Source organism: Arvicanthis niloticus, chromosome 6 (genome assembly GCF_011762505.2).
Source record: "Arvicanthis niloticus isolate mArvNil1 chromosome 6, mArvNil1.pat.X, whole genome shotgun sequence".
Classification (NCBI taxonomy): domain Eukaryota; kingdom Metazoa; phylum Chordata; class Mammalia; order Rodentia; family Muridae; genus Arvicanthis; species Arvicanthis niloticus.
In genome coordinates, this window is record NC_047663.1 from 101,383,552 (window position 1) to 101,409,225 (window position 25,674).

General features: G+C 44.2%; 1 protein-coding gene across 2 annotated transcripts in view; it reads left to right on the top strand.

Annotated features, from left to right (window-relative positions):
- Shisa9 (shisa family member 9) overlaps positions 1–25,674 on the top strand; it is a 293,765-nt gene that overhangs the window by 48,748 nt on the left and 219,343 nt on the right. The window lies entirely within an intron of this gene.

Genomic DNA, 25,674 nt, shown 5'->3' on the forward strand with positions numbered 1-25,674 from the left:
GCCTGCTAATTATACAGTAGTTGGCACTACATATTTATGGAATCTTTGAAGAACTGTTATAAATAGGTCAGAGCATGGCTCGCATTCCCTGTGTGTTTACTTGCCTGGTGTGCCCATTGGCATTTGGCCCTGATCTTGTTCAGCCTTGAACTCTAGTTATGTTCTCTTATGCTAATGAGTCATCTCCCAAGACTGCAAGTGAGGTGTTTTCTGTATATTGTTCTCGTTTTCTCTGTCATGGGACTTTAACACAGTCTGGGGCATTGGCTAATAGATCCCTTGTTCCTCTTTCCTCTCCTCTGTCTGTGACCTTCCCTCTCTTGTCTCCTTCATTCTCCATCCTCCTCCCCTCTGTTGCCTTCCCCTCTTCTCCCTTCCCCTACCCCTATTTCTTTCCTCTTTCTCTACCCTTCCTTTCCCTCATGTTCTTCCTCTCCCTTTCCCTCCACAATCATTTCTGTAATGTGATCAATGCTGTGGCCAGAGACCCAGTGACAAGTCCTGCTGAGACACAGGTATGTAAAAGCCCTTGGTATAAAAGTATGAGGACTCAAGTTCAAATCCTCAGTACCCACAGAACAAGCTCTTCCTTGTTTCTCTAATGCCTGCAGTGTGGGAGGCAGAGGCAGACTTATCACTGGAGCTTGCAGACTACCAGATTCAGTGAGAGATTTTGTCTGAAGAAAATAAGGGAGGGAGTTATGGAATAGAACAACTGGCATTATTCCATGGTCTTTGTGTGTGCCATGAGCACATACACACCCCTGCCCTACAATGATTCAGTAATGACTTAAAGGGAATATGGTTATCAATGGTTTCCATCAATAGTCCCCAAGTCTGATCATTTTAAGTGCTCCTTAGATTGATACTGATTGTGTGTGTGTGTGATATGCACTTGTTCATGTGTTCATGTGTATGTAGCTATCTATACATGCAGGTGTTACACTAATGTTTCAACCATTTATTGAACAAGTGGCTTCAAGCAATAAGCTTCTAAAGACATCTTGCCAACACCATAACACTAATAACATTATATCATCAGTGGACATTTGTGTAGAAAGCCGCCCCAGTTGGAGGCTGAGACCATCTGACTTTATTGAGCACATACTTATGCTGGGTACCAGCCATGCCGCCTGTACTAAGCATTCTCAATACAGCCTGTCAACACCATGCTTGAGTGAGACAATGGAAGCACAGGGAGGTGAGAAGAACTGTCCAAGGTCACCTTTGGAAGGCACCTTGTGGAAAGGCACTTATGAATCTGATGGTTAGTGGCTGAGTGTCCATTCTGCGAGGTGTATATTCAGTGCTGGGGTATTCTAGAATATTTCAAGGAATGAATAAGAGGCAAAGATGCTTTTTCACAACTCATTGTCTGAAGGGTTGGATAGACACCCATTATTGCTATTCAGCATAACAGGAGTTATGCTGTCCAAAAGGGGCCAGGCCCAATTGAAATACAGAGGAATAGGAGAGAGGAGTCTGGGGAGACTTCCTGAAAGAGGAGAAGCTGCCTTGTAAGGCCCTGAGCAAGGGTTTGACAGGCAGGTGGAGGATAGAGAGACTGGCGGGAAAGGCGGTCCGGAGCAAGGGAACAATGTATGCAAAGGTGTGGACTTGACAAAGGAGAATCAGGGTAGAAATGCAATTGTTCTGGAGGTGACGTGGATGGGGCTGGAGAAGTGGGAGGAGCCAGATCAGGTAGGATCTTGAGCACTGTGCTGAGCTTGCTGCTGTCCTCCTCCAGCTAACAAGCAGTGTGCCCCTTCTCTCGATGACGGGGAACTACATATCCTAGCTTACTTTCTCACTTAACTGAGCTGTTAGTGTGTTCTAGCCTCTGTGCTAGGGGCTTCATGGTGCAGATGATGGTGTGGTATTTCAGGTGCGTTGGGTATACAAACACATGACGTACATTTGCCTTGTGCCATGGTAGGCGGAAGACCAGAATGGAGTCCTATAGAGAGATAACAAGCAGCCAGCAGGGCGTCTGTCTTAGGAGGTGCATGTGATTGGAGGAGGTGAATTGATTGAGGGAGGAGAAGCTGAGACTGTTGCCAGGGGTGGGAGGGGCAGAGGCGTGATGCTGTGGGGTGTGTGTGGGGGGACAGCAGAGTGGTCAAAAGTAGAGATGAGGAGTTGGGGGTGGCCCTGGGGACAAATCCCAGATAGAGTTTGAGCAAGGTAAAGAGAGATGGAGACTGAAGAAGGGGATAGGTGGAGACCACAGAAAGTTCAGGATTCTAACGAACAGAGTCCTGCCCGCCTGCCCAAGAGCTACCTGGGAAGCAGCCCGAGAAAGCACGGAGCACACAACACTGGGACTCTCTCTGCCGTCACCGCTCTCCCATGAGCCACATGGCACTTCACAGGTGCAGGCTTCAGTGAGCACCACTGTTTGGGCAGCTGTCGGGTGTGACTGCACGCACTTGCCCAGGCTAGATTTTCTTGGCCAGCAAGTCCTGTATCCCCACACAGCTGGGACTGAACACCAAGAGGCCAGAGCTTCGGCCTGGGAAGAGTAATTAAAGTAGGATCAGAGTGGCCTGTCCTGTGGTGATATCAGTGCAAAGCTCCCAGCACAGAGACCTCTGGCTGTGGCTGGACTTGTTTCCCGAGGCCTGGCACTCTGCCTGTCTCGTCTGCACAAGCCAGGCTCTCTCTAGCCAGATGGAGGCCAGACCCTTCCATCACCTGACCATGGTGTGCTGGGGCCCTGCTGCCGTTTCATACATTAGGTTCCCGTTTCTAAGGCAGCAGCCCTAGACGGCAGGCAAGGGAAATGACACTCAAAAGAGGCCCACGAACTTGTCCGTGGACAATAGGACAGACTCAGGCTCTGCCCCAGCTCAGTGGTCACACCTTCCCTGATCTTTCTGAGATTATTCGTTGTTCTTTCTTAGCCTCTCAGTTGTTCAAATCATGTTTCGTGTTCCTGTGCTTATGACCGAGTGTCACGCCCATCTCAGATTTACGCTTCAGAGCCCCGACCTCCATTGTCCCTGTTCAGGGGGCGGTAGGGAGGAAACTGTGTAAAATGAGCTAATGAGGGTGGGCCTCTGATGAGGATACAAAGAGGGACCAGAATTTACCTATCTTTGTCCTTTGCATCCATAACAAGAGGGGACAGAACACGGAGCCCTCACCAGGAACCACATCAGCCATTGCTTGGGTTTTCACTCTCAGTGTCTAGACATCAGTTTTGATTAAGATCCCACTTTAGGGTATTTTACTAAAGCACCCCTAGCTGGCTAAGACAACAGACAAGTGCTGCCTTACCACTTGGAGACAATGTCTCTCTCAGCAGGGCTGAGTGCTGACCATTGCAACATGTTGGGCCATCTGGCGCCTTCCTCCAGGTCTCTTTAACCTCTTACAGTCTAGCACATGTCCTGCACAGGGGTGCTGAGAGAGGCCTGCAGGGAGTATGATGGTTCCTAACACTGGACTCTGAGCCTGCTGCTGTGCCTGGTCCACGCCTCCTAGTCTTTTCTGTATGCTACTTGAGGCACCTGCTCCCACCAAATCCCCTTTGCTTGGGTCACATGGTTGTACCTGTTTGTTTTCACTTAATTGTTAAATGGTCACGTGCTGTGAGTGAGGTGCGAGGTGCGGGGTAGCCTGTGAGGATTGTGAAACCCATATCAAGGCAGAGGGAAAAGAAATAAAAAAAAGAAAAGAAAAGCAACAACAACAACAACAAACAAAATGCCTCCAACAAAAAGTGAGGTTTGAGAGGCCAGAGATCAAACTGCTTCGACCTCCGGGGCCTCTATTGAGTAGCAGAGATGCCACATTGGCCTTACATTGGCAACTTGTAAGCCACTGTGACAGACACAACCTTAGAGATGGAAGGGCCATTTTGGCTCATGGTTTCAGAGAGAGTTCAGCATGTCAGAAAGGGCTGGGTCAGAGGCGAGTGAAATGTATTTGTTTTTTCACATCATGGCTCCAAGCAAAGAATTGCAGCCACAGGCGTGCCCTTCAGGAGCCTACTCCTGTGACTCACACCTGCCCATCTTCCTAACAATTCAAGGAGGTAGCTACTATTATTTTCCCCCATTCGGCAAGGTAGAGTTATGTAACTAGTTCATGGTTACAGGAAAGTGCTTAGTTCCGTGCCCTCCTCTTTCTGGGTCCCATGGATGTAACACGCGGAGTGTTACAGGGATGGTGATTTCAAACTGAACTGTAAACTGCAGGGTGAGACACTGCGACCCAGAGTTACAGGGGGGCTTATCTCAAGCAGAAGTCCTTACAACAAGTTCTAAAGCATATTCTGGATGTTGGAGCCAAGAGCAAGCTCTTTTATGCAGTCCCTCCCTCTCTAGTCTTCATGGATTGGGCTTCAGAAGCTCAAGTCCCAGCCTCATCATTAACTTAGTGAAAACTTTCCTATGGACAAGGGGCCTTCAAAGGACCTCTGTCTTAGTACTAACAAATAAATCATGGTTCTCACCAGCTGCTGGAGATGTGCTGGTCTCTGGTCAACCCCAGATGTACCAAGAATTAGTCCATTATCATCAGACCTAGTCTGTGACACGGGGTTTAAAGACAACCATGGAACCATGATACAGCAAAGCCATTCTTAAAATTATATAAGAATGTGTACATTGTTTTTAAGACCCAGGTCCTTGATACATAGTGGATACTGAAGACATATCTATTACCTACCCAAATGAAACAGGTCCCAAACTAATTTCATGCATCTTCCTAGATATGATAGAACAAGTCGCAGTATATTAATCAAGGCAGTTTTCCCCATTTGGCAACAGAGTTAGCAATAATGAGAGAATAGAGTTTATGGTATATGTTACTAAATGTTCAAAAGCATCATGAGGTTAAGGAATGGCTTGATCTACCGATGCAGTGTTAGCATTACATGAGAGTGTTTTACTCAACATCCCTGTTCTAAGTCTGATGCCATGGCTTGGTCAAGGGCAATGTTCTACAGACATGCCATCTGAGATAGAACAAGTTCACCAGATCTCCCAGATTGTCTGTGCCATGGAGATGGACAGAGTGAGAGAACACAGCAGGGCAAGGGCATTTCCCACTCTCTTCACCTTAGAGAAACCACTGGAGCTCATCGAGAAGTCAGAGGTAGAATTTCTGCCCTGTTTATGGCTTGGTATTGTCAGAAAGCTCAAGTGAGCTTGATATCTTCTAAAATGTGCAAGAACGGGTGGCTGCATGTTGTAGCCATGGGAACTAATAAACTTAATAATCATGGTGATTTAAAAAAATCGGAGTCTAGGCTGATTCATTCACATATTCATCTGTATCCATAGCTATATCTATATGGATGTATATCTGTCTCTTTCTTCAGATAAGCAATGCAAAAAGCAGCATCATTGTGAGTGTTTGTGGGCATGCACATGTATGTGCAAGTGTATGCATATGGATGGGAGAAGTCAACCTTAGGTGTCATTCCTCAGGCATCTCCCTTCTTATATTTTGAGACATGGCCTCTTACTGGGGCTGGAGATTCACTAGGAAGGCTGTCTCTGTCTCTTAAAGGATTGTCTGACTGAGATTAAATGTGATGCTTTCTGGGTCTTGACTTATTTGACTTAACAGGTGATCTTCCTTCTCATCTCTTTTCCTGCAAATGACATTATTTTGTTCTTCTTAATGGGTGAACAATAATTCACTGTATCATATATTTTACTCAATCACTCAGCCATCGACAGGCAACTAGGCTGATTACATACCTTGACAATAAACAGGGGTGAGTAATTGTAAGCGACGCTGATACCTCTGGGTATAAAGCAAGGAGAGTGTAGTTGGTGCTTCTATGTTTTATCTTTTTGAGGAATCTCTGTACTGATTTCCATAGTGGCTGCTCTAATTAATATTCCTATCAGTGATACCTAAGGCTTCCTTCTCTCTCTCACCTCATCTTTGCCAACTGGAGATCTTCTAAAATTCCAAGGCCCAGAGCTGTGAACATCCCACATCAAGTAAATTACAATTGCTTGGGAGGGATTGAATCATTATTCTGAAGCTTCCAGGAAATTTCAGGGTAGACTATTTTGGAGATCACTGGTCTCAACATCCATTATCAGGTGAGCAAATAGCTCTGTTATGATTTACTGATGTAACGGATCATCTTGCGGTGACTGTAGTGGCTGGACAGCCAGGAGACACGAACAGAATGTTTTCTGCTGCATTATTCATAAAAGCCCTGCACTGGAAGCAACCCAGACATCCATCTCTAGTCCAATGGGTAAATAGACTGCATCGTAAACACGAAACGGAGTACCAGGTATCAAACAAAATGAATGGCTACAATCGTAGGTACAGATCTCACAAACACACCAGGTGGTAGTAAAAGGAGACGCCAAAGTGTACATGCTGTACATCATAGGCTATGTGAAAGCCAGGAAAGAGGAGTCTGTACACATCTCTGTGAAGAGTCCAAGAGTGAATGTTATGGGTTCGTAAGCAATGCGGCGTCTTGTGGCTGCTTAGCCTTGCAAACACAGCCATAGAGGAGAGAAAAATGAGGGAGGGTGGCTGGCTCCAGTCAAACTTTACTCATAAGTTCAGGTGGGGCATGGGTTGGAGCCACAGCTCCTGGTGTACTCCTGTGTGCTGATCTGCACTCAGCAGCAAGGGGTTCGTGCCGAAAGCTCTGTGTAACTCATTGCCAGGTGAGGTAGCTTCTGGGACTCCAGAAATGAGTTAAAACCCCCTGGGTAGTCATTTAGTTAGCATCACTGTGCATTTGTGAAATGTGAGCTTTTCTCGAATGTTCTCCAGTGTTTGCTTTATTTACATTGGAAGAGACTGAATGAGTGACCTAGAGCTCTGCATTCAAACCAGTGTAGTGACTCTGGGAACTGTACTAAGACATAAAACCTTAAAGATGTACAATAAATTACTGAGAGACCATACGGGAGATTATGGTTAAAAAGATATATATGAGGACAATCACCACCAAGTTTAGGGAAGTGGGATGTTGGGGTCTGGAATGAGGAAGAAAACTGGAACTGGGAAGTGACACCGGTTTGATGGGTGAAATTTATTTCTTCACTTACTTGTGCCGATGGGACTTGAACACAGGACTTTCTGTACGCTGGATTAAGTGCTCAACCATTGACCTACATCTCCAATCCTCTTTACTTGTTCGAAAATTTGAGACAAGGTCTCACTCAGTTGACCAGTCCAGTTTGGCCTTGAACTCACTCTAGTCTAGACTAATGTTGAACATGTGGTTCTTCTGCCTTGGTTTCCTCAGTAGGTGCGACTACAGGCCTTAGCCACTAGGCTTAGCTGATCTTTTACTTGCTAAGTTCAGTGAGTCACAGATAGGCTTCACTGAGTTGCTCTTCTCAAGTGAGGTGGCTGTGCTCCAATAAAACCTTATTCATAAGGACAGGTGCTATTTTCCTTCATGTGTTGAAGAGCTTAGTTATAACAGCAGAAAGCATACTTATGTTCTCTCTCTCTCTCTCTCTCTCTCTCTCTCTCTCTCTCTCTGTGTGTGTGTGTGTGTGTGTGTGTGTGTGTGTGTGTGTGTGTATGTGTTAAAATGGACTCAGAAGAATACAGGCCCTTGTGAGTGAGGACTTGATGCGCAGAGGGTTCTCATGGGATATTTGCTGATGAACAGACAAAATGTTCCTCCCTTGGGGCAGTCAGGGATTGATGAAGGAACACAGGCTCCATAGCAATGGAAGCAAGGCCTCTCTACTAAGGATCACTGGAGTCATGACAGGCAACTTGGACACTGCTAAGGGCTCCTTCTTCCCCCAGTTCTTAAGACATGCTCATTTTTGCCTCTGTGTTTGGTGTGTATGTGTGCATGCATGTTTGCCTGCATGTAGGCATATGTGATGGTGGGTGGGTTGCATGTACCTGAATACATATAGGCTGGAGGGCTTTTTCAGGAGTCTGCCATTGTATTACTTGAAGCAGCCCCATCAGTTGACCCAGAGCTGGCCAGTATGATTCGTCTGGCTACCTAGCTTGCTTTGGTGATCCTACAGGTGGCCACTATACCTGCCTGGAGTATTGGCTATCGGACCGATTATATTAACTTTGGGGATCTTAACTCCAGGACTCATGCTTGCTCAGTACTTTAACCAAGCCATCTTCCCAACCTAAGACATACCTATTTCACAGTCTAAATGATAGGTCTAAAATCTCAGGGGCAGATATTTTAAAGATGGCGGCTGCTGCTCATTCCTGCCCTCCAAGGGGTCGATGTGAGAAGGCTGTAGGGGTCCTTCTGTTCATTGGTTTTACAGGGCTGTCTAGAAAATCCCCATGCCTTTGTCAGCTGCTAGAAAGCTGAAATCACTCCTGATCACAGACAGGGAAGAGGCCATGTGAGAGACAGAGCCTGTGCTTTGCAGGGTTTGAGAGGCGGGCAAAAACCTGGTTGTCTGTTGGCTGACTTCCCAGACTTGGATGGGAGAAAAGTCTTCCTATGAAGCACGTGTCAGCCTCTGAAGCTTGGGGAGGGGCAGGCAGGGAGGGACAGCCTCATTTGGTCCATAACTGGGGAGGCAGGCTTCCTCCTTTTGCTCTAGGAATGATGTTCCTTAAAAAATTCATGAATCCCCTTACTCATGCTGTGCTGTCGGGTAGATCTTTGCTTCCCAGGAGCCCGAGCACCAGGAGACCTGCTTGGTGCCCTCTTATTTTATTTTATTTTATTTTTTTACTTTCATCATTATCAATGCCATTATCATTGTCTGACTCTGTGAAGCAATTAATCAAAGCAGCCAAAGTGAAGAAAATCTTAGGAGGAATGGAGAAAGTCAGTGTTTTGCCGACTTTCTTCTCTCCTTTCTGGCTCAGTGTTCAGCTCAGTTTTACTTGGACCCGTGGGGTTATTTCTATTAGCTTTTTCTTTAGAAAGTTGTCTCGTGGATTCTAGGCCCAGCTTCACATTATATTTAGCTTACTTATTCCATAAAGCAGCTTGAGTTCTTCTCTGCCAGACACTATTCTAGACGATGGGGATATGGTTGTAAATAAGTTGTGTGTGTGTGTGTGTGTCTGTGTGTGTCTGTGTGTGTGTATGCTCATGTGTATGTGCACATGAAAGTTTGTGTGCCAGTGTGTGTGTGCACATGTGTACATGTATAAGTGTGAGTATGCATGTGAGTGAGTACATGTGTTCATGTGTGTGTTACCCTGTATGTGTATGTGCATGTGTATGTGCACATAGAAGTTTGTGTGCCAGTGTGTGTGCACATGTGTGCATGTATAAGTGTGAGCATGCATGCTTGTGAGTACATTTGTTCGTGTGTGTGTGAGTATGTGTGTGTGTGTGTGTGTATAAGAGAAAGAGAAATGGATAATGACATAAACTAGTAAGTAATTATAAATACTTTCACTAGTTTTAAGCATTGGCATTGAAAAGATAGGGAGCTTAGGAAAGGTGCCTGAAAAGACGTTCTCTGAGTTAGAATGTGTTTGTTAAGGAGAAATGCAGCAAAAGAGTGGAAGAGCATTCCAGCAGGCATTGGTGCAAAGGGCCCGAGGCAGGAAAAAAGTACAAGTTCTAAAACTGCATAGAAAGCCAATGTAGTAAGGACCAAATGACTATGATTTATAATAACACATAATGAGGTGAAGACGCCAGAAGGAGGGATGCAGAGAAAAATCTTACAGACCCCAGGAAGGAGTTGAGTTGGTCTTCTAAGTTAGCTGTGCTCAGTAGAAGTTTCCATGGTGATGAGAATACGCTTCATCTGTTCTGTTTAATGTGGCAGCTACTAATTATATACGGCTGTTGGTCAATGGATACCTGGTGAGTGCAGCTTAGAAAATGAATTGTTTATTTCATTTAATGTTAATTAATTCCAAGTTAAACTTGTAGTCATTGGCTGTCAGGTTGGATAGTGAGCACAGCAGTAAGCAATCCAGGAAATGATGAGGAGCTTGGGAGAGTGCATTGGAGGATCAGAGCATCTGTGTCTGGAGAATAGATTTCATGGCAGTAGTAGAAGCTGGAGTAACACACCTCCGACCTCTCCCTCAACACCACATAAGAAGATAAAGACTGTCTGCAGAGTGCTCAGCCCTAAATGGAACATCTAGATCCTCTCTCACTTCAAGTGTCAGAAAATACAGCAGAAAGATTGGTCGTGGGGGCCTGCCGGGAAATGGTGTCTTGTGAACGAGATTGGGTCATTGTGATCAGAATTCACAGCAGCCGTGGCTGCCTGCACAGGACCCGACTTAGGGGGACATGGTGGTTTCCACTCAGAGGCTTCTTAGTTAGCTGGACATGGAGAGATCTGTAAGAAGAAAAGAGAGTGGGGCGTAAACAGAGCTCTCCATGCCCAGCAAGGTCTACAGATGCTGAGGATGGCTGTGAGTTGTACAGTTTACATATGTGTAAAGCATTGTATTTTACAAGCAATTTACCTACAAATGACTGGTTCTTGGGCAATTTTGAGACATCAGTGTTGCTGATAAGGTCCTTCTGTAAAGGGGTGGTGTCATTGATTTGGATCCAGGGGATAAAAAGCTGAACTAGGACTTTGGTGTTGTGTATTCTGGTGTCTCTTTCTCCAACAGTTAACTCATAGTCTTTGGAAAGACTCTTCCTTTGTCCAGATACTAGTGGGGTGGTTGCTATTCTTCAAGCACTTTTATGCATGTCAGTATGAACCTGCTCTGGCTTTCCTGCAAGAACCCAGAAAAGGATGACAGATCGGTTCTCAGCCTTCCTAATGCTGTGGCCCTTAACATAGTTCTTATGTTGTTGTGACCCCCCAACTATTAAATTATTTTTGTTCCTAAAAGCAAAAATTTTATAAGCTGTAATTTTGCTACTGTTATGAATCATAATGTACATATCTGTGTTTTGCAATGGTCTTAGGTGACTCCTGTGAAAGGGTCTTTCAACCACCAAAAAAGGGTCCTCACCCACAGGTTGAGAACCACTGGTCTAGGTAGAAGCTTTTCAGTATAAGACAGTGTAGATTTGTTGGTGGTAAGTAATGGAAACCCAACACTTGCCATTCTTAGGAGCTGAAGAATATGACCTGGATAGGGCAGGGCCCAGGGGAGCTCCATGGTCCCTGTAGTGGGGCAGTGAAATGCTGTCTGGTTTCAGTCCTTGTGCTCACATTTGGGGCTGACATTACAGGGCGGAGGCATGCCCTTCTACAAGCTTCAACAACTCTTTGGCCAGTGAGAGCAATTTTAATTGATTTATCTACTAAAGTGCCATACAGTGGAAGAGAGGTAGTTACCAAAGGAAACCTGACCAAAAATGGGGACCATGCAGACTATGCAGGCAAGGGTGATCTTGGTCTCCTGCAAATGGTATATACTATCTGAAAATTAACAACATAGTTCCCAAATATATAAAAGACATACATGCTGACTTCCAGTTCTAAGTGAGGTCTCTATTAGCCACGGTTTTCCACGCAGATTTTTAGATTATTCCATGTATAAAATTATTTTAAAACCAGGACTATATATATTTTCATAGCTCAACTCAAATATGTCCATATCTAACGTATCTTTATTTGTATTTATCTTTGTCTATATCATCTATAGCTATCTGAATCTATACATATATATTTACATTAAAATTTTGGGGCTGCTATAATGTTAGCTGAGATTCCAACGTTTGTGACTTGTTAGCGAATATGCAAAATTCATCCATCCATCCATCCATCCATCCATCCATATAATAAGTATTTGTTGAATGTCTTTGTGACCAGATACTGTGCTCACTGTTATGAATCAAAAGTCATACACACAAACACACACACGCACACGCACGCACACACACACACACACACACACACACACACACACATATCTCAGCTCAGGGTTAAGTGTGTACTGTCTTTTTACTGATAGGTCCACTAAAATTGGGCCTAATGCAAACGAGATGTGAAAGATGTGTTAGTTTTTCAAGTATATTTATCAAAACCTCAAGAGCAAAATGTCATTGTGCACTCAGATAAGAGTTATTGACTCTATTAGCATAATTTGATGTATGGAAGTCACATGTCTAAGGATTAAGTAGGCGATAATGATCAGAGAATATAAGCTGGTGAACAAAGGGTGGACAATGGGCAGGACTGCTCTACGTAGGTCAGACGGGATCAGATGTGAGAGTTTAAGGAACAGCTTTTGAGTGGAGGGGGTGGTGCAGGCATGGGTTGATGACGGTCCTGATATCTGCTAAGATTCCTGGTTACTCTTGAAGGACATGAAGGCACACTTTGTGGCCTAAGTAATAAAGAACGGTGAGAGAGTCATTTATTGGCACAGCGTTTTTGTCAGTGAACATAAGGTAGAAATTTCCATTTAAACTTTAATTCTTCACTAAATCTCAGACAGCTCAGAGAATCCCAACTAACCACAGCCTTACTGTGGTTCTCAATTAGTTTCACTTGGCAACACATTGGAGCCAATCACTAGGTGCCGACCTATCTCAAATTTCCACTCATTGCCTTAGCAAGAGAAACTCATTAACTTTTACAGAAGATGGTCCTTCAGATTTCCAAACCTGGAAAGAATTGGAATTGGATGTCCCATGTGGATGTGTGTGCTCATGAGTGTGTGTGTGCATGCACATGTGTGTGGCGTGTGTGCATATATGTGTATGTGGTGTGTGTGTATATGTGTGTGTGCATATGTGTGCATGTATGTGTTCATGATTGTGTGTATGTTTCTGTGCATGTGCATGTGTATGTGTTTGTGTGTGTGCATGTCTGTATCATGTTTGTGTATGTGTGATTTTGTGTGTGAGTGTGTATATGTGAGTGTATGCTTATGCGTATGTGTGTGATTGCATATATCTGTGTGATTATGTCTGTGTTTATTTGTGTGCGTTAGTGTATGTGTGTATGCATGTGTATGAGTATGTATGTGTATGAGCATGTGTGTATGTTTGTGTGTGTGTGTGTGTGTGCGTAGGCCAGAGATAATGTCAAGTGTATTTCTCAAACATTTCCCACTTAACTTTTCTGAATCAGGGTCTTTCAGTCAACCAGATCTTACTGCTTTGACTAACCTGGATGGCCAGCAAACACCAGGGGTCCTCCTGCCCATGTCTCTTAGTGCTAGGATTTCAGACACACATGACTACATACATATGTCTTACTACATGGGTTCTGGGGTTGAACTCAGGTTCTTACACTTGTGTACAAGCATTCTACTGACTGAGCCATTTCCTAAAACCTTCCATTAGATAATTTTTACTCTGCTGATTAAGCCTGCATGCAATTACTCTTGATGGAAACTGGGAACAATGTTTAAATCCTCTAAAATTCAGGTACATTAGATATTTGGACCAAACTGCTGTTGTCCATTTTCAGGATGTCCCTCAGTCATTCCAAGTCTTCTGAGTGTACCTATGACCCCCTCCTTCTTTTGTTACAATGAAAGTCAGTAAAATATTATTTTTGAGAGTGAGACTGGCCAGATTTCAGGCATGTTTCTGCCTTGAATGTCACCTTAAATGTAAAAAGTAAAATGACACTGTGGACACAGGCAGATGTGGTTGGGATTCTGGAGGCCTGACGGTAGGCCTGGCCAGGCCCTTAGTAAGAGATAGGACTGAGGATAAGGATGGAGCTGTACAGCTTCTGCCGAGGAGCAAACATTGGGAGTAGAAAGGACACGGTAAGTAGACAGTCCATCCGACATTTTTTTTTCTGCCTCCCATGCAGATAAGTATAACCCTACGACTTGATGTTGCTGAAGACACATGGGTGTATGCCTTTAAGAGCTACTGCCCATGTCCCCTTTCTTGAAGACTGAATGTACTTATGATATAGTGGAGGCTGTAGTGGGCTTGAGTTCTGGGTGGATGATAGTGGCTTTTGAGGATGCAGACATAGAAGAAATGACCCTGCTCTCAGAGTTCACAACAGAAGCCTTTGTGCTGCATAGCACACAGATGAGCTTGGGAAACCAGGGGAAGATTTGGGGAAACCAACACTGATAAGCTTAGTTGTGAAGATGGAGAGGGAGTGGAGTGGATGAGTAAGATGAGGGCAGAGGCAGGACTTTGTAGAGAGAGACCACATGGTGAGGAGACAGACAGCAAAGAAAGGGGGGTTGGTGCAAACAACAAGCAGATGTCATGGCGGCATGAGCTGCTCTCCAGAAAACTCATGAAATCCCTGCATGGTGTCCGCACCTAGACCACAGCATCGTTAACTGGCACTAACTCAAACAGTGTTTAGAGCTCCTCGGACCGTTGAGTTTTCCTTCTGTTTCTGTCTGGGAGACCTTCCCATGTGGCCTTACTCCAACTTACCTTTACCTTGCAAAGGGAAAGTGCAACACGGCCCGGGGACTCGAGCTGGACTGTAACTGATGCATGTGCAGTATTTGAAGCACTCAGATATCAATTATATGCCACATGGTAAAGAATTTTATAAACCTGTCGGTTTGTATTCAAACTTTAAACCAAAGGCCAGCATCAAGAATTACCACTACCATAAAACTCTCATAAACAACCACTAAGAACAGTACCTGTTTCCAGGATAATGCACTTAATGCTACTATAAATGATGTCATTAGTAGCTCAGAAGGGATTTCTAACCTTAAATCATAGTTTGAAGTTGGTGTAACCTGCTTGTTTTTTCCTAAAAAACAATTGTGCAAGGAAGTGAGGAATTTTCTAATAATTTTTTTCTTCTGCAAAATTTTATTCACTGGAATATAACAGAATCTTTTACTTATATACAAAAAAACAAAATCAAAACCAAAACAGAATAAGGATATCAGAAGGGCTGATTGCAGGGCTTCGTGTAAGCGTTTACTCCGGGATTAGCCGTAGGGCACATGCGTTCAGCATCCAATTCTGTCTGTATATGGAAAAGTGCACGTGAGAAAATGCAGGAGAGCAGAGCCGTAAGAGATGGAGTCTCATTGAATCACAGGACACTCCCTGGTCTGTTTGGGAAATGCTAGAAGCTGGCAACCACTTTCCACACCTCTACACACCCAATCCCCCATCAAGTCCCACACTGTGTTGGATCTCCTGACCCCGCCCTCTCCTTGCCTGTTTCAGCAGCTCCTTCTTCAAGTTGTGTCTAGGTTACAGGCGTACCCTTCTCTTCCTGGTCTTTCTGTGTTTAATCCTTCACACTGTGGTCTAAACAATTCTGTTTATTCCATAAGGTTTTGGAGTGTCTGCTGTATCCAAGATACCCTTCTAGGAGATGGACTTTTTATTATTTCATTTTGTGTTTTAGGCACATAAAATTGAATTGGTCATAATCATTCATGTCTCACTCCTGTGTTCTGTGCAGGAGTTACTTCTGTCTAATTGATGGTGCTTATCAGTTGGAGTCCCATGCAATCATGCAGTAAGGATGCCCTCGACACAAGCCCAAACAGTAACAGTATGCATCTCACACAAGGCTCATCACCAACAGTCATCCGTTCACTTCCGTCTGATGCACTTCTGCCTCTGTTGTATTCTTGGCTGTCTGTCTTTTCGTTAGGCCTGCTTGCTTTCTGAAATGTGTGCCCTGCTGCACATCATCTTTTAGACTTCCTTGCCTTTCTTTTTCTCCCACTTACTAAAATCTATCTGTAAAGGCTGTAGCTATGATGTAATTTATTCTGATTGTTAGATATCCATCTTAATTTATTTCAGCGCATCTCACTTCTAGCTTTTTAATCTTTGCTTTCATTTTAAAAAATGAAGGTTCCTATCTTCCCTCTGGTGAGGTGGGAACTCAGTGTGACCCATAGCCTCTTCCCTCCCCATAGTCTCATGCATTACATTGACATCCTGTAGACCAACGGGTTTTGAATTTCAGTATACAGTCACGTTTTATCTAGGGTGCCTCATGAGACCACAGTATCTGTCCCAGTGTGCTGTGGGTGCATGCTTTCCAAGCTGAGGTGATGTTGATGCTTGATGCTACTGGTCCAGAAAACTTGAGCAGAGTCTGTCAGCTCTGTGTCTGGGCTTAGGATGGAGCTACGTGGTAGAGAACTTGCTTCGAATGTACAAGGTCCGGAGTTTGATCCTCAGCATAGTAGAAATGTGTTAAAAATAACAAAGATTCTGTGTTTTTCAAGTGTAATTCCTCTTTTTAAACTTGGCCTTAGTTATTATTCTTTACAAACAGCATCAACACACTTAGTACAATTTCTTGCAGGTGTTTTTCCTTTCATTTAGATAATTTATGCAAAAGTGTGTGTGTGTGTGTGTGTGTGTGTGTGTGTGTGTGTGTATACCTGTGTCAATGTGGAGGCTTGAAGAGAATATTGAGCATCCTACTGTGATACTCTCATCCTGACTGCCTTGAGACAGAGTCTCTCATTGAATCTGGAGCGAGGACTGGCAGCCGGAAACCCCCAGAGATCCTCCTGTCTCTATTCTCCACTGGGGTCACACACAGATATGTAGGCACCCCTAGCTTTCTACATGAAAGCAGGAGATTTGAGCTCAGGTCCTCTCACTGGTGTAGCAAATGTTCTCACTTACTGAGACATCTCCTCAGCAACAAAACAACAGCAGCAACAGCAGCAGCAGCAGCAGCAGCAACACTATCACCTCCACTTCCACCTTCATCTGCTTTTTCTCCCTGGAAGTTCATAGAATTCTGTTTTGTCTTTGATAAATTCTGCTTTACTGCAATTAGCCTAGATATGCATTTTTTTTCTCATTTCTAGTCTTAGGATTTTTTTTTTTTTAATTGGAGAACTATTTTATCTATCCTTTCAGGTACTCGGTCCTCCTAATTTTCACTCCTTTCTGGGCATCTGTGGCTGTCTTCTCTTTCATATCACTGAGCTCTTAGTTTTCTCTCTCTTGCCACTTCTCTTCTGTGTGGAGGATCTCCTCACTCTTCCCTGCCCATTGGTTCCCTCGTTCTTCAGTTCTGTGTATCCTGAGTTCAGTTAGCCATTACTTGTGATCTTTCTAATAACATTTTCACTCCTGAATGTTTAAACTAATTTCTTTGAAACTCTTTCTTAGTTTATATTGTTTGGTCATTACTTTAAAAATCTTCATGGAAAGAATAATTGTCTATTTTAAGTCTACCTGCTCTAATGTTTTTGCTGTTGCTGGACTCTATCATCTGCTGTGCTGTTTTCCTTAAAAAGGTTAGACTCCTCAGATATCTTTCAGTTGGGGCTGTGAGCTAATTTTGGCTGAGTGTTCATTGTGCTGTGGAGATCTCAGACTTCTGTGATAGTCAGTGTAGATGGTTAAGAGCGAACTTGTCAATTAGTCCCAGTGACCTCGGGAAGAGGGGATGAGTACAGTGTGGGGACACTGGCTGCCTGGTCACTCTCTAGCATCTGCCCTGATTTATCCCTGGTAGAGGTTGCACAGCGGGGCTTAGCTGCACACATAGCACTGTTCTCCCTGGGTTGATGGCGGGCCAGCTTCAAGGATGCCATCTGCAGTCTGCTTTCTGCTTATTCTTCGTGGTCAGGATTCTCCAGATGCCCCAAAAGTCTCTCACCAGTCCTCCATCTCCCCAAAAGTCAATTATGGTTTCTTAAGTTTTCCTCCATCTTGTCTTCCAGATGACAAATTCAGATGTATCTATTCCCTTTCCATTTGTCTAGTCACTGTGTTCTCTAGGTCTGTGATTGAGGACAGCGATGGGGGGGGGGGGGGAAACCGCAGCTAGAGCTCAGTATCTTGTTCAGAGTTAGTTAGAAATACCGAGCTTCAACCTGCTCCGTCCTTGTTGTAGAACTGTGCCCTGTCCCCTCAAAATTATATATTGTCCTCCTAACTCTCTTCACCTTGCCTTGTGACTTCATTTGGAGAAAGGGTCTTTAAGGAGGCCATTTAATGGAAGCCAAGTTAGTTATATGGGCAGGCTTTTCTCCAGTATGGTTATCTTATCTAATTACCTTATCTAATGCACACACATATGGAGGAAGGATAACAGAGAAATGAGGGCCATCCACAAGGAGAGAAGTGAAGTCTGAGACAAGGCAACCATTGACAGCTTCCCCTGGACTTCTAAGCCTTGGGAATTGTGAGGAAGTGAGTTTCCATTGTATCACCTGGCTGTGTTACTTTGCTACAGTAGCTTGAGCAAGTATTCTTTCTCTTTCCTCCAAGAGAGATGGCTCCTGCTGCACAGCTCTCATGCTGCCAGTGACTGCTGAGCTGCACGGGAGCTCGTGAAGTGGTCACTACAGGCCGGAGTTCACAACTGAAAGGTTAGATTCAGCTGCTCAACATGGCAGCCAACTACCGCATGTAACAATTTAAATCAAAATTGATTTAATTAGATAGAATTAAAGATTCAATTTCTGAGTCACACCAGTCAAATGCCGAGTATTTGGTTTGTGGCTGCTGTGTCGGACAGTCCAGCCCAGTCCAGTCCAGTACATTTCCATTGCTGCCGAATGTTCTGCCGAATGTTCTGTTGGGCAGCAGCTCACTGGATTGTCTTGCCACTCAAGAGAGCCACCGTTCCTTTTCTGAGCACAGATTGTCACTCAGGTACTGGCCCTGGCCTACCTTTTAGCTCTTGTTTTCTACTGTGCTCTTTGGAAGCCCCGGAGTCCCCCAGTGAGGCTCCACTGTACATACATGCTTATCTGGCAGACTCAGCTCCCGTCTGGTCTGTCTCCTTTAACTTTCTAGGCTAGACCATGCACCCCCTTCTGCAAGGTGTTTTTCATTTTCTTGCATTGTTCACAGCACTTGTCCTGCTGGTGTGATGGCTTCTCCAATTGTCTATCAGTCAGGGTGAACTCTTCACGGCATAGTCTCTCCTTCCCCAGTGAATCCCTGGCACGTGGGAAGGCATGCTATGCACGGACAGATGAAGCTAACACAGGTACCTGACTCTTCCCTCTCCACACCCACTGCACAGTCAAGTTGCTCCTACCCTATATTCCTGCGGTTCTATTCTCACAGAAGAAGGGGTGAAAAGGTAGTTTGTCTCTTTAAAATTTTGAATCAAGGATTGATGAAATAGCTTAGCGGGCAAAGGAGCCCGTGGCCAAGTCTAATTACCCGAGTTCAATCTTCACATCTCATGTGGCTGAAGGAGAGACAACTTCAGAAAGCTGACCTCTGTCTTCCACCTGGGCATCATGATATGTGCCCTCTCACTGCTAAATAAAATTTAGTAATGACAAGTTACTCAAATGTGCCTTTCTCTTTAGAGGTGGAAAAGTGGATACTTCTCATAGATTAAAGCCACATTTAAGTAATCAACTCCTGTAAATGGTCTGAGAGATAATCTTTAGGTCATCAGAAAAAGAAAAGTAGGCTTTTTTCTGTTTTATTTTTTTATTTTTATTTTTTTTTGAGACAGGATTTCTCTGTGTAGTCCTGGCTGTCCTGGAACTCACTCTGTAGACCAGGCTGGCCTCGAACTCAGAAATCCTCCTGTCTCTGCCTCCCAAGTGCTGGGATTAAAGGCGTGCGCCACCACCACCCGGCTTTTTTCTGTTTTAATAGGAAAGAAATTGGTTCTTCGGGTTTAAAGACTAAAGTTTGAGAAAGTGCTCTGCTCTTTGATAGGTGTGACAATGCCTAGGTGGTTTGTGCTTGTGTTTTATCTAGATTGCCTGTGACTTCCTTGGCAGGCTTCTTTGGGCTTTGCCTCTGACTTTGCTCCTGTGACTATTGGGTAAAGATTTCTTCTGAACTCAAGTTGTATGAGAAAAACTCATGAAACCCAGGAAGCTAAGGAAACTTACAAGGTTGAGTATGTTCCTAAAACTTACAAGACTTGTATAACCGCACTAAATAATTGCTGGAGAGAGCAGAGGTTTTGGTGAAGCTGAAAGGAAGCTGTGAAAAGAGCTCCAGGGATTCGGCTTTTATGAGTCATTGCCCATGCTAGGAAGGGCTTTTCTATGGTTCGCTGTGTTCTTGCAAGCAACATCAAAACTAATTGGCTCACTAAGTTCAACCTGGGAGGAATTATGTTTTGTTCTGTCATAGGTGCTCTATCTGGGGTGAATAGACATTTGTTCATGTCTCTCCAGGAAACTCTGTTCAGGATATCTCCTTGGACAATTAGAGCCACTCTGGGACACTAAACTACTGTAGCCATAAGACAGCCCAGTTTTTTTGCCTCAAGTTGAGGCCGAGACTTGCCTTGCAATTAATTGTGCCTTGCTTGGCTTAGTCCTCTTCCATTTCCTGCCTCCACCCCTGTCTGAGGAATTTCTCTTGGACTGCCTCTTGAATGACATGAATAGTATGTGATGTCCAGAACCACTTAAAAAAAAAAAAGCTGGGTATCATAGTGTGTTATAATGCTAGTGCTGGGAGGCAGAAATGTGACTTAGCCAGTCACAAGTATCAGCCAGTGAGATCCTGTCTCAAGATGATGATGATGATGATGATGATGATGATGAGAGTGGTGCCTGAGGAGTGACACCTGAGAGTGGCCTTTACCTTCATATTTGCATGCACACACAGATGTGTACCCACCCACATACCCACACTCACATCCACCCCCAATCCACACACACACACACACACACACACACACACAGAAAGAGAGAGAGAGGCAGAGAGACAGAGAGAGAGGAGAGACAGAGAGAGACAGAAAGAGAGAGAGAGGCAGAGAGACACAGAGAGAGGAGAGACAGAAAGAGACAGAAAGAGAGAGACAGAGAGAGGCAGAGAGAGAGGAGAGAGAGAGGCAGAGAGACACAGAGAGAGGAGAGACAGAAAGAGACAGAAAGAGAGAGACAGAGAGAGGCAGAGAGAGAAAGAGAGAGAGAGAGAGAGAGAGAGAGAGAGAGAGAGAGAGAGAGAGAGAGAATTTGGAAGTGCCTGAAAGTTTGTATCCTGCTCCCAGACAGCCTTTGATTATGATTACAGAATGCAGAATTACTGAAGCTCGACTTGGTCACCTGAGGTCACGTCAGCAGGGTTACCTTGCTCTCTAGAGACCCTTGTTTAGCCAGGCTGAGCTTATCACCCATGAGGACTTACTTTACTGAAGAGGCTTTTCTTTCTTTTCTGTTGTCATCTGCCTCCGACTATGTCCTGCTTGTCCTGAGGTTGTTGTTGTTGTTTTTTTTTTTAATAAGCCACTAACATTCAAATTCTCATTTCAATTTCCTACAGAAACTGATCTAACATGACTGGGATGCATGAGTATGTCCAAACTTTAATGAAAGAGAATCGAGTACCTGTAATCAGAAATAGCCAGATGCCCGAAGTATGCACCTGCTACCCAGGGTGTCCACCTGTCTCTAAGCTTTCCCATGATATTTTAAAACCAAGTCCCAGACTCTTCTCTAAAGCTGTGGTCATATATAACTCCAATAGGAGGGCAGTCTCGGTACTTAGGTTGCTCAGTGTTTTATCTTTCATTATTTCAAGTAACCACACACAGGGTCATAAAGGAGTGTGTCTGTGGATTTATGTATCTGGAGTTGGGAATGGCAGCCTGGCCAGTGCCAATTCATGGTTTAGTGACTTCCTCTAGGTGCTTACCTCATCCTACAAAAGCCACAAACACTTCTCTCTGCCCAAATGTCCAGATTTAGGTTCTGTTGAAGGTCACCAGGAGTCTTTCAGCTTGAAAGATACTTGGGATGACCCAAGGTCTGGGCAAGCAGAAGGTCAGAGAAGGGGCATTTCTCCCTTCTATTCTTAAGGCCAGGTAAGAACAAAGGATTCCAGACTCCCAGACTCCTGAGGCTGGAGATATGGCTCCGGTTTAATAGTACTTGTTGCTCTTGCAGAAGAGGACAGTTTGGGTTTGGAGAGATGGCTCAGTGGTTAAGAGCACTGACTGCTCTGCTAGAGGTCCTGAGTTCAATTCCCAGCAACCACATAGTGGCTCACAACCATCTGTAATGGGCTCTGATGCACTCTTCTAGTGTGTCTGAAGACAGCTACAGTGTACTCATATAAAGTAAAAAAAATAAATAAATCTTAAAAAAAAAAAAAAGAAGAAGAGTACAGTTTGGCTCCCAGCAGTTGTGTGGGGTGGCTTACAGCTGCCTGTAACTCTAGTTCAAGGGATCTGACCCCTACTGACCCTTGTAGGCATTTCCACATATATGTACATGCCACACATAGAGGATTACATATATGCAAATAAATCATGAATAAGTCTCTTTTATAAATATCTCAAAGGACTGGTTCTCCTCTCTAGTCTAAGCCTGTATTTGGATTACCTTTTACCAGACTAATTAGAAATGCCATGCATTCATTACTTCCCAAAAGCCTTAGGCACAGTCTGAAACACTTTACACATAGTAGGGACATTGTCCACATCCTTTAGACACAGATAGGATGGCATCAATCCACAAATTAATCAACTTGGTCTCTAATAGCCACTGAGCGGTACAGCCAGGATTCCTCTTCAGGGAGCCGTTCCTTAGTGTTGTCGTTAAACACATATCTACTCTGTCTCTAAACACATGGATGTCAGAGATGCAGGAAGGAAAGCAAACTCACAGGACAGTGCAGCAAGACTTTGGAGCTGTCTCTGTTTTCTTGTGCTGCAGACCAGGGCTGTGCCGCCATGCAATTTTTTGGTTCTTCTCTAAAGCTTTTGTACTTGTGGCCATCCAGGCTTCCATATAAGTGGATGGCCACATGTGTGCACAGAGCATCTGCAGGTTAGGTGGCACTGTCTCATCAGAAGGCACTGCATTGGAAGTGTGAGGTATGAGGCAGTGAGGGCTTTCACAGGACAGGTCAGTAACCTTGATTCGAAGTTTGTTTGCCAAGCTCCCCAGTCAAAACAACGTTTTCATGTAGGTTGGCCCCTTATACAAGGTGGACTTTTTCACCTCTGTCTTTATCCTCACTGACCAAATTTGGCTAGGTGCCAAGCCCCAACCTCAACAGTCACTTGTATCAGGCAGAGAGAAGCTCCTGAATGAGAGGTTGCTCTCAGTAGCATGGATGAGCCCAAAGCAGCTGCAATGGAAATTCTTACCCAGCATGGATGGTGATATTCCCATAGCTGCTCTGCTGGGCAGCTCCTCTTCAGCTAACTCTCCTTAGCATAGACTCCCTTTCCTCAGCAGAGACCCAAGGCCAGGTACAATTAGGGCAGAGTTGCTATACATGGCTGGGAAAAAGATCTGGAGTTTCAGGAGAGGGTCCAGTGACTCTCCATACCTGCTCCTCTGTAAGGGAGGATCAGTAGTCCCCAGAGCTGACTTTGCGGGTCTCTTGCAAGCAGGGACAGCTGCGTTTGGCTCCTAGGATCATCCTCTACAACAGGTGGATTCCTAGAAGGAATTCTTCAGTGATTGTGATCCCTTTCAAAGACCCTGAGGCACAAGTTTTCCAGAGATGAGAGATCCCTCTTCAATGCTATTATGTCCTTTTGCTACTGCAAGCACAAAGCATTATTGTCTTATGGCCTTTATTTTCTCGGTGTTTGTGTGTGTGTGTGCATGCACGCGTGTGTGCACACACACGCACACCATGGCATGTATGTGGAAGTCAGATGAAAGTTTGCAGGACTCAGTTCTCCCCTTCTACTTCCTGGATCCCAGGGAAACCAGGGACACCAGGCTTGGCCATCAGTGTCTGCTCAGGCACCACAACCCTTGCTTAATTTGAAACAAAGGGAAAAAAGACTTACAGCTCTCTTGTAATTTGCATTCTCTTTGATTATTCAAGACTTGAGTAACTTTTCATATGCTGATTACTTGTTTATATTTCTTCTCCAGCGAATTACTAGTTCATGTCCTTAACCTATTTTTCTACTGAAGTTTTAGAAAATTTTAATTGATTGGTGGGAAAGTTTTCCCTTCATGTCCTTTAAAAAAAAAAACTATTTCAAAGGCGGCTCTGAACATCATTCCTGACTCCTTATGCACAATGTGCTAAATGTGTTTAGCGAGAGCTGTCTAGTAGAATGATTATGGGTTTTGGGGAGTCTTCCCATCAGATGTAGAGAGGTCACTGAGTTGGTAATATTCTTTGAAGATGAAAACACCTTCACCCAGGTGTAAACAAACATACCACTTCAATAAGAAGGGAAGAAGAAGTTTGGGCTGTGAATTGCAAACCAGAAAGTTCAAGTGTGTTCTCAAACTGACAGAGCCCTCCTTGCAGGCACAGAAAAAGTTCTTGTAATTCTGAATAATTACTCAATTAACGTCACTCTGTTCATCTCTGTGGCAGAGTGGGCTGGAGGAGAGGAAGATGAACTGTGTCACCCTCCCCATCCACAGGAATTCAGAATTGCACATTCACATGCAGTGGGTCTTGGATGCTACTCAAGTCCAAGGTCCAAAACAATCCACTTTGCATCCCTGACCACATTTGAGATTTCAAAGGGATCTCGATTTTCATTGAATATTTAGACATTTATTTTTTAATATGCATTTGAAAAGATACCTAACATTGGCTTAGTCCTTTGTGAGTTTGTGGCAATTATTGCTCAGGGTGGGAGTGCAATGGTTATTAAGAAAAAAACAATTTATAACAGTGTTCCTGTCTGAGAGAATGCTTGACACATCTGGGGCTCAACAAAACCAAGTTCTGGTGCAGAATCCCACTGTGCAGCCCAAGCTCTGCTGGAGCTTGCTGTGTGGTCCAGTTGGCTCTAAGCTCACAGTCTTCCTCCCTCATTCTCCTGAGTGCTGTCACCACAGGCATGTGACACCACACTGATTCTAACAAAGGTTTGTTGAGTAAAGGAATAAAAAATAAAGCTCTTGAGTAAGTGGTAGTATGAAAATTCATAGATATCCATAATAACAGCATAAAATAGTAATAGTATAAGTGGAAACATAAATTGGAGAAACAACCTTGTCAACACACATGTGTTTAGATCTGAAAACTAAGTCTTGCAGAAGGGGAATGATTGCCCAAGGTCACGGGGCAAGAGCCAGAATATAGGTTAGATCCCTAGTTTTTCTGTCTCAGGGACATAATTCCCAAGGGCCTGCCTTTCTGTGGCTGTGAATGTGCGCTGGATGTCACCATGGACCAGGCAGAACTAAGTACTTTGCATGCTGGGTTGCTTTGATTCCTTTGCACACAACTATTAAGGAGACACATGTGTCATTATCCCATTTCATAACTGGGGAAAATGAGGGAAAGAGTGATTGCATCAATCATCAGTGTACTAGAATATAGTATATACAGTGCAGTCAGCAAAGCATAACATAGTATACAACATAAATAACATATCTTATAATACAGCATTGTACAGCACAGGATAGTAAATAGTATAGCATAACAGCATATTCTACAGCATTATATAGCATATGGTATAGTAAGCAAATAGTATAGAATAACCTAGCATATTCTATACTGTAACACAGCTTAGAGTAGAGCATATAGCTATACTAAATCTAGCACATAGTATAGCAAGTAGTATGATACAGCACGGTAGAGCGCAGCAGAGCATATAGCACAGGCTTCAGTAACCTAGTTCTCGTTTCTGTTTTGCATCCTTTGGCTGTTGTCACTGTTGTTGAGACAAAGCCTCTTTAAGTAGCCTAGGCTGGCTTCAAACTCATGGCCCTCTCCCAACAGCCTTCCAAGTACTTGGGATTATGTGCATGTACCATCATTCCCAGCCTTATCTTAGATTTCTTTTCTTTCCTTACCTGTATACATGTGTTTGCAGATATGTATGCAGGACTCCAGAAGGGGGTGTCTGTTCCCCTGGTGCTGGAATGACAGAGAGTCACGAGCTACCCGATGTGGTCATTGGGAACTGGACATTAGCCCTCAGGAAGAGCAACAAGCACACTTAACAGCTAAACCTTCTCTCTAGTTCC